The 5506-nt window shown below is 41.2% G+C and overlaps 1 protein-coding gene and 1 pseudogene across 1 annotated transcript in view; both read left to right on the forward strand.

Annotated features, from left to right (window-relative positions):
- Window positions 1-5506, forward strand: part of LOC102755253 — a 35369-nt pseudogene that overhangs the window by 19033 nt on the left and 10830 nt on the right.
- Window positions 2306-5506, forward strand: part of LOC102755541 (butyrophilin subfamily 1 member A1-like) — a 22026-nt gene continuing 18825 nt past the window's right edge. Inside the window, exon 1 of the mRNA XM_015560811.1 lies at window positions 2306-2534. The gene's annotated coding sequence lies outside the window, so the exon portion shown is untranslated. The remainder of the gene's footprint in view (window positions 2535-5506) is intronic.

Here is a 5506-nt window from a genome sequence, read left to right on the forward strand (position 1 = left end):
AAGGGGCACTTGATTTCAGGATCTTGAGGACCCAGCACCTGTACCCCAAAAGTGAGTGCCTCCGCGGAAGTTTTGTCCTAGGTCTTTTGCTTCTCTCATTCAGCAAGGCCTGGATAGAGGGTTTCCCAGAACTCCAACTATGTCCTAGCTCTGTGTGTATATTCAGAAAAGAGATCCTCAAGATTCAGCAACTATCCCATTTCAGAACTGGTCCCCAGTAGTTGGTTATGATGAAAATAGCCAATCATATATGTAGTCAACACCCTTTCATTTGTCCTCAGCCCACCGTGACTCTATCTCTATTTTCTTTTCAGGAGCATTCCAAGTCCAGGGGCCTCATGAACCCATGGTGGCCATGCTGGGTGGTGAAGCAGAACTACCCTGCTTCCTCTTACCTCCTCAAAGTATTAAAAATATGAAAATAAGCTGGACCCGAACCCTACCCTCTCAGGTGGTGCACCTGTATGAGGGTGGGCGGGATAAGCCTGAGAAAGCCATGGAAGAGTATTTAGGGAGGACAGAGCTTGTGAAGAATATCTTGCATAGGGGGATTGTGGTCCTGAAAATCCTCAATGTCCAAACCTCTGACAATGGTCAGTATCGCTGTGTAATTCAACATGGCTCCTTCTACAGTGAAGCAGTGATTGAGCTGAAAGTGGCAGGTAATCGCCCACATTTATCCCCTTGACACCCTACAGGGGCTCCTTTCCCTGATCCAGTTTTACTGGGAAATATAAAGAAGACATAGGAGAAAGGGAGATTTTCCATTATGTCTACTCACTCCATCATCCATATATTGCTGCTTGGGACTAAATCAAAGATAATAAAGAGACTCATAGTGGGAGTCAAGAAATAGGCAGGGGCCATTTGTCTTGGACTGTGTTGGAAATCTTTCTAGCCCAGGACTCTAAGCCCCCATCTTTGTTGCCAACACTTCTTCAGAGTTTCCTGTTCTGCACATTGAGGTCTAAGCGGCAGCATAAACTCTTGAGAAGCAGGGGAGGGATATGTGTGCAGAAAAATGAGCTTAGGACCTGACTTCTCTCTCTTCCTCTTTCCAGCTCTGGGCTCACATCCTCAGCTCCATGTGGAAGTCACTAAATCCCGACAACTCCGATTAGAGTGCAAGTCAGAGGGCTGGTTCCCTCAGCCAAAGGTCCAGTGGATGGACTCTGAGGGAGGAGAAATTCCAGCTGAGTCTGAGACTCACACCCAGGACAAACGTGGCTTGTTCCACGTAACAACATCACTGCTCCTCAGAGAAGCTTCTCAGAAGAACCTGACATGTTCTGTCTGGAACCCAGTTCTGAATCAGAAAAAGAAAGAGCAATTGTCCACAACAGGTCAGTTTTCTCTCTCCCCTCACTGTGCCCACAAAATGGGCCTGATGCTCACACCCATGGCTGTAGCAGCTCTAAGCATATAAACTCAGTTCTGCTCTCATCACACCTACACCAGTCTCTCTGCCAGGATACAACTTCCCTCCACTTTTTCTACCTTTTCCCATCTTTTCCTGACATATTTTCCAGTCTCCACCTACTTAAGCTCTCCATAGAATTGGACCTTTTTGTCTTAGTCCATTCAGGCTGGTATAACAAAATACCACAGACTAGATGGCTTATAAATGACATAATTTTATTTCTCACAGTTCTGAAGACTGGAAGTTCAAGATCAGGAGATCAGCACAGTCAGGTTCTGTTAAAAATCCCTCTTCTAGGTTGTGATGGCCAACCTTTCTTTGTGTTCTCACATAGTCGAAGGGATAGGGAGCTGGAAGGGGATAGAAGGTGGTCTCCTTTATAAGGACACTAATTCCATTCATGAGTTAAGGACCTCACATTGGGCATTAGGATTTCAGCACATGAATATTAATGGGACACAGGCATTCCAACTATAGCACTCTTCACCAAAAACTATTTCAGACTTACTCTTTTCTAGCCCTCCAATAGGTCAATCTCTCCTGCTTCTCAGTTTACAATGTTTCTCCTCAGTCTTTTTGTTGTTTTTTTTTCTTTGTTTTTTGTTTCAAGCTGCTATATTTTAAGGTAATTTTTTAACACAGCAATAGATAACCGATACACCTGGGACAAATGAGGCATTACTGCATCACAGCCTGAAAACTGCCTGGCAGTTACACCTTGGGCGAGTTATTTAGCCTACGAGAGCTTTAGTTCCTTATCTTCAAATGTGAAGAGCCCGCCAGAAGGCATCTGTTCACAAACAAAAACTGCTTGATATGAACTCAACATAGAAAATCGGGTCAAAGAGCAATTTCAATTGAACTTTTCATAATTTATATTTCCTTACATAAAAAACATTTTTAATCAGTAAAAAGAAAGGACACATTCAAAAACTGGTAAAACCGTCCTCTCCTTTTAATTCGTGTTTCCTTCTTGGTCACTACTTTGGTAACAAGTAGGTCCCCACCTCTCAAGAATATTGCATCTGACCAGCCAGTGTGAACACAGGCCCCAACCAGGGCTTCTGGAATAACAAGAACAGCAAAACCAGCTTCTTCTTTTTAGAAAGTCTCTGTGAGTCGGAGGGTCCAAAGCTCCACTCTCTAGAAAGAAAACCTGGGCTTCCATATAAAAATGGAAACCAAATTGTATCAGAAATGAAGCATAGTACCTCTCATATACAAGGTCAAGACGGTTTTTGAGAAATAAGTATGTGATTATCTGGCCTCTTTTATTAGGAATGGCCCCATCCCAGCATTTATCAAGGAAGATGTTTTTGTTTCTATTTCATTTCCCAAACGGGTATAAAATCTACTAAAAGGGAGATAATGAATCAGAATAAATCAGCTCACTCACAAGAGACACTCCTAGATAATGATTTTTAGTTGCTGAGAGTATTCAGCATGTTATTTCAAGTGGCAAACTTAGAGATAATCTCTGAGGAGAATTCGAAAGCAGCAGCCACAGTCACTGGTAGAGTTATGTGAGATAGAAACATATAACCCCATGTTTTTCAGTGTATATGTCAAGGGGAAAAATCCCCTGATGATCAGAATAAGTTATGCTTTCCTGCCTGGCCTGGAACTGGTCTACACAGTCTGATCCCTTGAGATCCTCTGTGCTATAGTGGAAGCAGGGAAAAGGCTGTTTGAATTGTTCCCCACAGGGGCCACTAGCCATTCCCCAAGGCACGGGCATTTCCAGTTAAAGTCTCCATTGGGCAGGATCAATCCATGCTCCTCATATGGATCATTGGGATCGTCAGCCACCAGCTCTGTATTGCTTGGAGTTTCATGGTCTTCTCTGGTCACAAATATAATTTGATCCTTCCCTTCCTGCCGACAGTAGGCCATGGCTGCAACCCAGTGCTCAGACCTCACGGCGGTAGCAGCGGCAGCGGTGGCTTCACGCCATGACCTCTCTCCTCAGTCTTTTTATGGTGTATTCTTTCTCTATGTAAATGAGCTGTTGGAAAAATGCTATGAGCCTAAACATAGATCAAGTCCTGTTGACATGCAGGACTTTATCTACCTTGTGAAATATATATGTATATATCTTGCTATACATATATATTTCACTTCTTTCCTGATTTTTGCCAGGCACAATTGTCTTGCCAGTTTTCTTGATTTTTTATATTTCTTCATAGAGGCTACTATTAATTAATAATTTTTGAATTCATAGCTAAATGTTTGGCTATAATATTCATCTATGCTATGGAAGCATTTTTCTCGTGAATCTTGATTATTCTTTTTGTCATTTTTCCACGTATAATATTTGTATTGTTCCTATTCCAATCTTATTGTCTTACTCATTATTCCATGCATTGAATTTTCCTGGGCCAGCTATTTCCACAAGTCTCCTGTGAGGCAGGGAGGGTAGCGTAGTCTTCCACAGTAGCTGATTCTTGCAATCCTACTGTTACCACAGAGACAGGCTTCTTCCTACCAATATGGCCCATGTGTGTGAACATTTGCATATTCCATGCCCTTTTTCTCCAAACAAAAATAGTTCTAGATTGCACACCTCAGGTCCTGAGTCATTTGTTACAAACATGAATGTAGTTTTGATCTTCAAGGTATGCCTCTCCTCAGTTAGTCTATTTCTGTTAGTACTTTCTGACATTTGCTATTGCATGGTCTTCTAACCATTCTCCACACCTCTCTTCAATATCTCCCACCTGGCGTCTATGTTATCATAGCTATTTTTAGCAGACTTACGCCTATTTTAAAGTCTGGTGTTTGCAGGTTTTTTATTGTTTAGTTATTTTTTTGATGATTTTTTTTTTGCAATAAAAGAATGGCCATGAGAGCAAAAGGAGAAAAGTGGATTCAAAGTGAAGACCTAGATAATGTGTGCCCTCTCTCTAGCTCTTAAATTTCATACTTTTTCTTTCTTTCTCACTCTTACTGAGCTAGGGCCTTTTCATTTGCTGTCACCTCTGACTGAAACACTATTTTGGCTTTCTTCTTGGTATAATTTATTTATAATTTGAGAGGGTGACATGGTGGAGTCACACCACAATCCTGAATGTCCCTAGCTCTCCAGTCTCCCTCATCTCTATCCATATGTACTCTTCATTGCTTCATTTCTTTCTTCCTGAACTGTGACTTAACCCCCCTCCTCCATAAACACACACACACACACACACACACACACACACACACTGAATTATTTACCTAGATTATAGAGGAAAACTCAGCTTTCTTTTACTCCTGCCTCCAAATTTGCCTATCCAGACCCATCAAAGCCTCAGCTGAACCAAGGGCCTTTCATCTAGTAACCTTAATCCTTAGAAAGAACTTAAAATAAATGTTCAATGAAAATAATGTGTACCTGCCAGTACAATATCCACATACATTCCAAAGAGCAAGTCAAAGGACACTGAAAGGTAGACAGGTAATAAGGCTTGTCTAAAGCAATTTGTCCATCCAAACAAGATATAGCTGAGCACCAAACTCTCACCAAATTCAAGTTCTCAGTCTCCTAGCCCAGAATTATTTTCAGAAAAGTAAAGATTAACTAGGATAAAGTTTGAAAGCTGGAGAGAGAGCAAATTACATATGTCTTCCCTTTTTAAAAAAATATATTTTTATTGATTTTAGAGAGGAAGGGAAAGGGAGAGAGAGAGATAGAAACACCAATGATGAGAGAGAATCATTGATTGGTTGCCTCCTGCATGCCTGCCCTGGGGATCAAGCCCACAACCCAAGCTTGTGCCCTTGACCGGAATCAAACCTGGAACCTTTCAGTCCGCAGCCTGATGCTCTATTCACTGAGCCAAACCAGCTAGAGCCTCCCTCTTTACTCTTTACTCAATAATCTCAATTCTGTTACAATGCTACTCTTCCATGGAAGAAATGAATTTATTTGTTTACATTTATTTTCTGAACAAGTAAGCTGAATATGATAATATTTTAATGGAGACTTGAACTTACATATATATATATATGAGACTCTAATACCTCAACTATGAAGTATAGAAAATAATGATATATATATATATATATGGCTAATATGCAAAGTGACCCCTTGGGAGTTTGATCGCT

This window comes from Myotis davidii, unplaced genomic scaffold, assembly GCF_000327345.1.
Source record: "Myotis davidii unplaced genomic scaffold, ASM32734v1 scaffold576, whole genome shotgun sequence".
In the NCBI taxonomy this organism is placed as follows: Eukaryota; Metazoa; Chordata; class Mammalia; order Chiroptera; family Vespertilionidae; genus Myotis; species Myotis davidii.